Source organism: Vitis vinifera, chromosome 2 (assembly GCF_030704535.1).
Source record: "Vitis vinifera cultivar Pinot Noir 40024 chromosome 2, ASM3070453v1".
NCBI classification, from domain to species: Eukaryota; Viridiplantae; Streptophyta; class Magnoliopsida; order Vitales; family Vitaceae; genus Vitis; species Vitis vinifera.
In genome coordinates, this window is record NC_081806.1 from 10,289,854 (window position 1) to 10,300,827 (window position 10,974).

Consider the following 10,974-nt stretch of genomic DNA (forward strand, 5'->3'; position numbering starts at 1 on the left):
AATCTGCAGACTCTGGTCAATCTTCATGTTCCGTTTACATTTTCTTGGGTGAGGGTGTTGGTTTTTTGTTTTTTTGGTTCATTACCCTCTGTTTGTTTGCTGAGAAAATAGATGAAACGAAATGAACGTTCAATCACACCAATATATCTACGTTAAAATAGCTCCTCGTTTGGGTTGCTGTGGATTCGAGAGAGACGAGAACCATGGTGAAGAAGAAATATGCAAACTCTGGTAAATCTTATTATTCCGTTTACATTTTCTTGGGTGAGGGTGCTGGTTTTTTTGTTTTTTTGTTTTTGTTCATTTCTCTTTGTTTGGTTGCTGAGAAAATGGACGAGATGAAATGAACGTTCAATTACATCTATATATCTACGTTGAAATAACTCCTCGTTTGGGTTTATGTGGATTCGAGAGTGACTAGAACCATGGTGAAGAAGAAATCTGCAGACTCTGATAAATCTTCATGTTCTGTTTACATTTTCTTGGGAGAGAGTATTGGTTTATTTTTTTGGTTCGTTTTCCTCTGTTTGGTTGCTGAGAAAATAGGCAAAATGAAATCAAAGTTCAATTACACCAATATATCTACGCTTAAATAGCTTATCGTTTGGGTTGTAGTGGATTCAAGAAAGACGAGAACCATGGTGAAGAAGAAATCTGCAGGTTTTGGTAAATCTTCTTGTTCCAATTACATTTTCTTGGGTGAGGGTGTTGGTTTTTTGTGTGTTTTTTTTTTTTTGTTCATTTCCCTCTGTTTGGTTGTTGAGAAAATTGACGAAACGAAATGAACGTTCAGTTACACTAATATATCTACGTTGAAATAACTCCTCGTTTGTGTTGTAGTGGATTCAAAGAAAGACGAGAACCATGGTGAAGAAGAAATCTGCAGGTTTTGATAAATCTTCTTGTTCCGTTTACAATTTCTTAGGTGAGGGTGTTAGTTTTTTTTTTTTTGTTTTTTTTTTTTTTGTTTTGTTGGTTCATTTTCCTCTTTTTGGTTGCTGAGAAAATGGACGAAAGGAAATGAACGTTTAGTTACACTAATATATCTATGCTGAAATAACTTCTCGTTTGGGTTACAGTAGATTCGAGAGTGACAAGAACCATCGTGAAAAAAAAATCTGCAGATTCTAGTAAATCTTCTTGTTCTGTTTACATTTTCTTGGGTGAGGGTGTTGTTTTTTTTTTTTTTTTTTGCTTTTTTTTTTTGTTCATTTCCCTTTGTTTGGTTGCTCAAAAAATGGACGAAATGAAATGAACATTCAGTTACACCAATATATCTATGCTGAAATAACTCCTCGTTTGGGTTGTAGTGGATTCAAAAGAGATAAGAACCATGCTGAAGAAGAAATCTGCAGACTCTAGTAAATCTTCTTGTTCTGTTTACATTTTCTTGGGTTAGGGTGTTTATTTTTTGTTTTTTGTTTTGTTCATTTCCCTTTGTTTGGTTGCTTAGAAAATGGACGAAACGAAATGAACGTTGAGTTACACCAATATATCTATGTTGAAATAACTCATCGTTTGGGTTGTAGTGGATTCAAGAGAGACAAGAACCATGGTGAAGAAGAATACTGTAGACTCTAGTAAATCTTCTTGTTCCGTTTACATTTTCTTGGGTGAGGGTGTTTGTTTTTTGTTTTTGTTTTTTGTTTTTGTTCATTTCCCTTTTTTTGGTTGTTGAGACAATGGATGAAACGAAATGGATGTTCACTTAGACCAATATATCTACGTTGAAATAACTCCTCGTTTGGGTGGGAGTGGATTTGAGAGAGACGAGAACCATGGTGGAGAAGAAATCTGCAGACTCTGGTAAATCTTCTTGTTCTGTTTACATTTTATTGGGTGAGGATGTTGGTTTTTTAATTTTTGTTTTTTGTTTTTTGGTTCATTTATCTCTGTTTGGTTGCTGAGAAAATGGACGAATTGAAATGAACGTTCAGTTACACCAATATATCTACACTGAAATAACTCCTCATTTAGGTTGCAGTGGATTCGAGAAAGACGAGAACCATGGTAAAGAAGAAATCTACAAACTCTCGTAAATCTTTTTTTTCCGTTTACATTTTCTTAGGTGAGGGTGTTGGTTTTTTGTTTTTTGATTTTGATTTTTTATTTTTGGTTCATATCCCTCTGTTTGGTTGTTGAGAAAATGGACAAAATGAAATGAACATTCAGTTACACCAATATATCTACGCTTAAAAAACACCTCGTTTGGGTTGCAGTGGGTTGGAGAGAAACGAGAACCATGGTGAAGAAGAAATCTGCAAACCGTGGTAAATCTTCTTATTCCGTTTACATTTTCTTGGGTGAGGGTGTTGGTTTTTTGTTTTTTTTTTTGTTCATTTCTCTCTGTTTGGTTGTTGAGAAAATGGACGAAACGAAATGAACGTACAGTTACACGAATATATCTAGGCTGAAAAAACTCATCGTTTGGGTTGCAGTGGATTTGAGAGAGACGAGAACCATGGTGAATAAGAAATATACAGATTCTCGTAAATCTTCTTGTTCCATTTACATTTTCTTGGGTAGGGGTGTTGGTTTTTTGTTTTGTTTTTTTTTTTTTTTTGTTCATTTCCCTCTGTTTGGTTGCTGAGAAAATGGACAAAACAAAATGAATGTTCTGTTACACCAATATATCTACGCTTAAATAACTCCTCATTTAGATTGTAGTGGATTTAAGAGAGACAAGAACAATGGTGAAAAAGAAATTTGAAAACTCTTGTAAATCTTCTACTTCCGTTTACATTTTCTTGGGTGAGGGTGTTGGTTTTTTGTTTTTTTTTTTTGTTTTGGTTCATTTCCCTCTGTTTGGTTGTTGAGAAAATGGACGAAACCAAATGAATGTTCTGTTACACCAATATATCTATGCTGAAATAACTACTCGTTTGGGTGATAGTGGATTCAAGAGAGACAAGAACCATGGTGAAGAAGAAATCTACAGACTCTAGTAAATCTTCTTGTTCCGTTTACATTTTGTTGGGTGAGGGTGTTTGTTTTTTGTTTTTTGTTTTGTGGTTCATTTCCCTTTGTTTGGTTGCTCAGAAAATGGACGAAATGAAATGATCGTTCAATTACACCAATATATCTACGCTAAAATAGCCCCTCGTTTGGGTTGCAGTGGATTCGAGAGAGACAAGAACTATGGTGAAGAAGAAATCTGCCGACTCTGGTAAATTTTTTTTTCCTTTTACATGTTATTGGGTGAGGGTGTTGGTTTTTTTTTTTTTTTGTGGTTCATTTCCCTCTATTTGGTTGCTGAGAAAATGGACGAAACGAAATGAACGTTCAGTTACACCAATATATCTATACTGAAATAACTCCTCGTTTGGGTTGCAGTGGATTCAAGAGTGACGAAAACCATGGTGAAGAAGAAATCTGCAGACTCTAATAAATCTTCTTGTTCTGTTTACCTTTTCTTGGGTGATGGTGTTTGTTTTTTGTTTTTTGGTTTATTTTCCTCTGTTTGGTTGCTGTGAAAATGGACGAAACGAAATGAACATTCAGTTACACCAATATATCTACGCTAAAATAGCTCCTCATTTGGGTTGCAGTGGATTTGAGAGAGACGAGAACCATGGTGAAAAAGAAATCTGCAAACTTAGGTAAATCTTCTTGTTCCGTTTACATTTTCTTGGGTGAGGGTGTTGGTTTTTTGTTTTTTGTTTGTTTTTTGGTTCATTTTCCTCTGTTTGGTTGCTGAGAAAAAAGTAATTCTCCATGAAATTGACTTCAAATTGAGGAGGGTTACCATTAACTTTAGTGACTGAATGCTCTTTGCATTTAGCAACACTATAAAGGCAAACTAAAATAGAAAATTGAAAATTTAACACTAATTCACTCTTTTAATAACTGATATTAATTGAACTAAAAATTAAAAATTAGAGCAAACTAAACTCATATGGTGAGACTGGTTTTTGGTCGTTGGATGAGTCAAAAGTAGCCTCAATAATCTGCTTGCAACAAGCCATCTTCTATATAAACCTAAGCAAGCCAAAAACAGTCGCCTGTCACAAAAGGGTCAGTTACACCATTATATCTACGCTGAAAAAACTCATCGTTTGGGTTGCAGTGGATTCGAGAGAGACGAGAACCATGGTGAAGAAGAAATCTGTAAACTCTAGTAAATCTTCTTGTTTTGTTTACCTTTTCTTGGGTGATGGTGTTTGTCTTTTGTTTTTTGTTTTTTGTTTTTTTATTTTTTTATTTTTATTCCCTTCCCTTTGTTTGGTTGCTAAGAAAATTGACGAAACGAAATGAACGTTCAGTTACACCAGTATATCTATGCTGAAATAACTCCTCGTTTGGGTTGCAATGGATTGAAGAGAGACGAGAACCATGGTGAAGAAGAAATTTGCAGACTCTGGTAAATCCTCTTGTTCCGTTTACATTTTCTTGGATGAGGGTGTTATTTTTTTGTTTTTTGTTTTTTTTTTTGTTCATTTTTCTCTATTTGGTTGCTGAGAAAATGGATGAAACGAAATGAACGTTCAGTTACACCAAATTATCTATGCTGAAATAACTCCTCATTTGGGTTACAGTGAATTCGAGAGAGAAGAGAACCGTGGTGAAGAAGAAATTTGCAGACTCTTGTAAATCTTCTTGTTCCGTTTACATTTTCTTGGGTGAGGGTGTTGGTTTTTTGTTTTTTGGTTCATTTCGCTTTGTTTGGTTGCTGAGAAAATAGACAAAACGAAATGAACGTTCAATTACACCAATATATCTACGCTAAAATAGCCCCTCGTTTAGGTTGCAGTGGATTCGAGAGAGACAAGAATTATGGTGAAGAAGAAATCTGTCGACTCTAGTAAATCTTCTTGTTCTGTTTACATGTTATTGGGTGAGGGTGTTGGTTTTTTGTTTTTTGTTTGTTTTTTGGTTCATTTGCCTCTATTTGGTTGCTGAGAAAATGGACGAAATGAAATGAACGTTCAGTTACACCAATATATCTACGTTGAAATAGCTCATCGTTTGGGTTGCAATGGATTGAAAAAAGACGAGAATCAGGGTGAAGAAGAAATTTGCAGACTCTGGTAGATCTTCTTGTTCCGTTTACATTTTCTTGGGTGAGGGTGTTGTTTTTTTGTTTTTTGTTCATTTCCTTATGTTTGGTTGTTGAGAAAATGGACAAAACGAAATGAACGTTCAGTTACACCAATATATCTACGCTTAAATAACTCCTCTTTTGGGTTACAGTGGATTCGAGAGAGACGAGAACCATGGTGGGGGAGAAATCTACAGACTCTGGTAAATCTTCTTGCTCCGTTTACATTTTCTTGGGTGAGGATGTTGGTTTTTTTTTTGGTTCATTTCCCTTTATTTGGTTGCTGAGAAAATGGACAAAACGAAATGAACGTTCAGTTATACCAATACATCTACGCTTAAATAACTTCTCGTTTGGGTTGCAGTGGATTAGAGAGAGATGAGAACCATAGCGAAGAAGAAATCTGCAGAGTCTGGTAAATCTTCTTGTTTCGTTTACATTTTCATGGGTGATGGTGTTGGTTTTTGATAACCCGACTCTTGGTAGCTTGGCATGTAAGGGTATCAACAAAATTTATACCTAAGGTCCTTACACTAAAGTAGCAAAGCTACTATAGTATAGTGGCTCTAGGATCGAACACTGGGAAGGGTTTTTACTTTAACTAGTGAAGTTCAGAGGATGGAGTGAACTTTTCTTAATAAAAATTAGGTTAAGATGAAAACATAAAAAGATGAAGGTGTTGTAAACTAAACTAACATGAAAATAGGATAAAAGATGGAAAAAGAAGTTTCTCAAAGCTTTGGATAGCCATGCTTAACTCACCATGTAAAAATGGAGATTTTGGGACTTTTCACCTCGCGTTGGGGAAGCAACTAAGGTGATGCTTACTTCCCGAACCGGTATGAGTTTAACAACTGAGTTTTAGTCCTTGAAAACTTACAAAAAGGGTAGCTGAACCTCATAAATGCCCTTTTAATGATATAGGTCATCTCCTCGACTTGCAATACAATGGCTCGTAGGAGATAACTAACGAACGTCAGTGGATCTAACAATAAGAATCCACTGAGACCAAAAGCTTATCAAGTATTGGCCATTCAAAGCAAGTCAGAGGGATTAAAAGCTTTACTTTGAATGAAAACATTTATGGTGCTCAGCTACTTACATTCATGGCTTGAAAATCTCCATCCTGACACGGGAGCTTCACATGGCATCCATTACTTCAAGAAACTAAAAGGTTTTAGCCTCTCATCCTTGGGGATTTCATCCTCCAAGGATGTTTGGCTACTAAGAAAATGAGAAAATAGAAGAGAGAAAAAGAAAGCAAAAGAGATCTATGTATTTCACTAAGTAACTAATTTACATTGGTCTCCTGGAGAAAGCTCCCGAAGATATTGTTTTCAGTGATTACAAGAGAATTTATATAGGAAGGTAGTTTTACCCTTCCTTGGATACTTCCTAGCTAAGGAATTACATGGTTGGTTGAATACAAGGAGAAAATGGAAATTTAAACACAAAAATATCATAAGAAGAAGAGTCGGCAAAAATATCCAATTTTCGCACGCTGAGTTCCAATTTCGCATGTTGGTTTGAGGTGTGCGAAATTGTCGCACAGTAGACTGAGGATTTCGCACCTTAAACAGTGGTGTGCGAAATTGTCCCTCAGCTTGATGCAGTTGTCTTCCGAAGTCCATATCTTCCTCATTTCAGCTCCAAATCATACGTGGTTTGAACCATTGGATTCTTGACTTTCTGAGCTTCGAAATGGTATGTAGAACGTAAAAATTGGACTTCGGGAAGTGCTCCAAAAGTGCAATGAAAGACTGAAGCTGTGTCCCCTATTTTCATCCCCTGTTTTCTTCTTCTCCATTGTTTCTTCCTTGTATACTTTGAACCACTAAGGCAAAGGATTATGAGGCTCCATAGCTTGATTTCTTCATAAATTTAAGCTTTCAAAAGCTTTGCCCTGAACTATAAATAGCTCTCCCTCATTCTTAAATTGCTTTGGTGAGCATAAAGCTATCAAAAAGCACCAAAACTTAACACAATTGTTAGAAACGATTGCAAGGGCTCCTAACATGCTAATTGGGTTAAAAGGTAATAATTACTACTCAATGGTGTTTAAAAGAGCTAATTACAAGCTACAAAATAGCATGTTTTGAGTAGTAATCAGTTTTTTGTTTTTTTTGTTTTGGTTTATTTCTTTCTGTTTGGTTGCTGAGAAAATGGATGAAACGAAAGGAACGTTCAGTTACACCAATATATCTATGCTGAAATAATCTTCGTTTGTGTTGCAGTGGATTTGAGAGAGACGAGAACCATGGTGAAGAAGAAATCTGCAGACTCTGGTAAATCTTCTTGTTCCGTTTACATTTTGTTGGGTGAGGGTGTTGGTTTTTTGTTTTTTGTTTTCTTTTTTTGGTTCATTTCCCTCTGTTTGGTTGCTGAGAAAATGGACAAAACAAAATGAACGTTCACTTACACCAATATATCTACGCTGAAATAACTCCTCATTTGGGTTGCAGTGGATTCGAGAGAGACGAGAACCATGGTGAAGAGGAAATCTGCAGATTCTGGTAAATATTTTTGTTCCGTTTACATTTTCGTGGGTGAAGGTGTTAGTTTTTTGTTTTTTGTTTGCTTTTTGGTTCATTTCCCTCTGTTTGGTAGCCAGGAAAATGGACGAAATGAAATGAACGTTCAGTTACACCAATATATTTACGCTAAAATAACTCCTCGTTTGGGTTGCAGTAGATTTGAGAGAAACGAGAACCATAATGAAGAAGAAATCTGCAGACTCTAGTAAATCTTCTTGTCTCGTTTACATTTTCTTAGGTGAGGGTGTTGGTTTTTTGTTTTTTGGTTCATTTCACTATGTTTGGTTGCTGAGAAAATAGACTAAACGAAATGAACGTTCAATTACACCAATATATCTACGCTGAAATAGCCCCTTGTTTGGGTTGCAATGGATTCGAGAGAGACAAGAACTATGGTGAAGAAGAAATCTGCCGACTCTGGTAAATCTTCTTGTTCCGTTTACATGTTCTTGTGTGAGGGTGTTGGTTTTTTGTTTTTTGTTTGTTTTTTGGTTCATTTGCCTCTGTTTAGTTGCTAAGAAAATGGACGAAAAGAAATGAACGTTCAATTACACCAATATATCTATGTTGAAATAACTTCTCGTTTGGGTTGCAGTGGATTCGAAAGAGACGAGAACCATGGTGAAGAAGAAATCTGTAGACTCTAGTAAATCTTCTTGTTCCATTTACATTTTCTTGGGTGAGGGTGTTGGTTTTTTGTTTTTTGTTTGGTTCATTTCCCTCTGTTTGGTTTAGCTATGCTAGTATTGTTTGGGTTTGATGTGCAAATTATTCAAAACATCGCTCATGTTGGCGACACATGGTAAAATCAATTAGTGTTAAATTTTCAATTTTTTATTTTAGTTTGCCTTTATAGAGTCCCTTAATGCAAAGATCATTCAGTCACTAAAGTTAATGGTAAGACAAGAAAGGGTCTCAGAAGATTTGTGGAGTGTTTTGAAATAGGATGGAAAGCTTGGGCTGCTTCACCATATGTTCTCTGACTTATTTTTAAAATTTACTTTTAAGATTAAAAAAATTGAAAATTAATTTTTATTTTTTTTATTATTTTCTGAAAATAAGAGTGTTTGTCAATTTATTTTAAAAACAATTTGTGAAACAAAAAATTAGTTTGAATACAAGAATTAATATTGTTTCTAAAGAATTATTTTTATTTTTATTTTTATAAATTTAATAAAATAACTCCGTTTGTTTTTTGTAAAATATTAATATTAATATTGTAATTTTTTGGTTAAAATTTTGATTTATATTATAAAATATGAATATTAATATAGTAATAAAGACATAATTTTATTTTTGCTAAAAATAACTAATAATACTTTAAAAATAATAATATTTAACAATATTTTATTTGAAATGAACCAAAAGAGATTTAGGGTCTGATCGTATTTTTTTAATTTTGTTTTTTAAAAAATATTTTTTAAATATAGAACAAAAAAAAGGTTTTTTTAGAATTTTTTAAAAACAAAAGTATTTGAAAATATATTTTAAAAAATAATTTTTTAAAACAAAAAAACAAGAAACTTGTTTGAATGAAAGAATTTATATTGTTTTTAAAGACAATGTACTACTTTTATTTTATAAAAATTTTATAAAATTAATTTATAATAATATGAAATCAAATTCAAGTTAAGTCTTATTAAAAAATAAAAATTAAATTTACAATTATATATGAGTTTAAGATAAATATATTTTTAAATTATGAAACAATTTTTATTATTATAGTGAAACAAAAACTTCTATAAGATAAAAATGATTTTAATATTCATTTTTAATACAAGTCAAATAAGTACTTTAAATATATATTTTTTTTAAATTTTTTGTTTGATCATGATTTCTTATGCTTTTTTTAGAAACTTTTTTTTTAAAGTTAAAGAACCAAAATAAGTCTTTTAATATTTTATAAAATTAAGGATATTTGGTAAGTTATTTTTATAAAAGGATTTTAAAAATAAAAAACAAGAAGACTTCTTCGAATAATTTTTTTTTAAAAAAATTGTTTTGATTTTGTAAAAAGTAAATAAATTCAATTTATATAATATTAATTAATTAAATTTAATTGAAGTCTTATTGAAAATGAAAATAACTTTGTAATTACAAATAAATTAAAAAAATACATAGCTTTTAGTAAAATGGATATAGTAATGTTATAATAAAATCATAAATTATATTTTTAGTAGAAAATATACTATTTTATTATATGTTAGAAAAATGATATTGTAGACCCCATTATAAACCAAAGGGTTTTCTCATTTTTTTACCACCCCTCATTGAGACCAGGTAAATTAGGCATTTCATTTGGAGGAGTGGGGGACGGTTTCTGGAGGAGCCAACCTACATGGGACGTGTGGCAAGGATGTGACCAGGCCATAGTGGTGGTTGAAGTAGTGGAGCAGAGGAGTAGTTGGAGAGGGGGACGGATGGAAGGAGATAGAGAAAATAATGATCTGAGCAAGGGCAGGGAGCCGGTAGAAGCTGATATGAAAAGAAAAAACAGGAGGAAGTCTGAAGATGGGAGAGAAACGTGTGAGAAAGTTTGGAGCAGGTGAGGTTTTGGGAAGAAAACAGAGGAATGAGAAGAGAAACGAAAAAAAAGAAAAGGAATGGGCACTAAAAGGAGGGTATGGTGAAGTTCAACAAATTTTGTTGCTTAGAGGATTTCTCAAGTGAGTTTGCTGGATTTTTTTTTCTTGTTCACCTTTATTTTTTACGCCATTTGTCTTCTTTTTCTTGTTGCTTGAGGTTTTGGCTTGCACATTTGATTACGGCTAACATAATCTTTTCCATTTGTTTATTCCTCATATTATGCCTATACACATTTGGCCAATGATGCTAAGGCCATATGTTTTTTAAAAAAAATTTTATTTCATTATTTTCTTTTTCTTTTTTCAACTTTTCATGCTAAAAATTTAATTTTCAAAATTTTAAACTTAAGATAATTTTTCAAAACTCTAATTTTTAATTTAATTTTTTAAAACTCCTTTTTTTAAGTTTAATTTTCAAAAATTTAACTTTCCAAACTTTAATTATTTTCAAATTTAATTTTTAAAACTTCCATTTTTAAATAATTCTTCAAAATTCCAAATTCCAAAATTCTAATTTTCACATTTAATTATTATTATTATTATTATTATTATTATTTATTTTAAATTCCATTCTCAAATAATTCTTCAAAATTCTATTTTCTTAAATTTAATTTTCAAACTTCCATTTTCAAATAATTTTTTAAAATTCCGATTCTGAAATTTAATTTTTAAAACTTCCATTTTTACATAATTCTTCAAAATTTCAATTTCCAAATTTAATTTCCAATTTCCAAAATTCCAATTTTCACATTTATTTATTTATTTATTTATTTATTTATTTATTATTATTATTATTATTATTTATTTTTCTTGATTT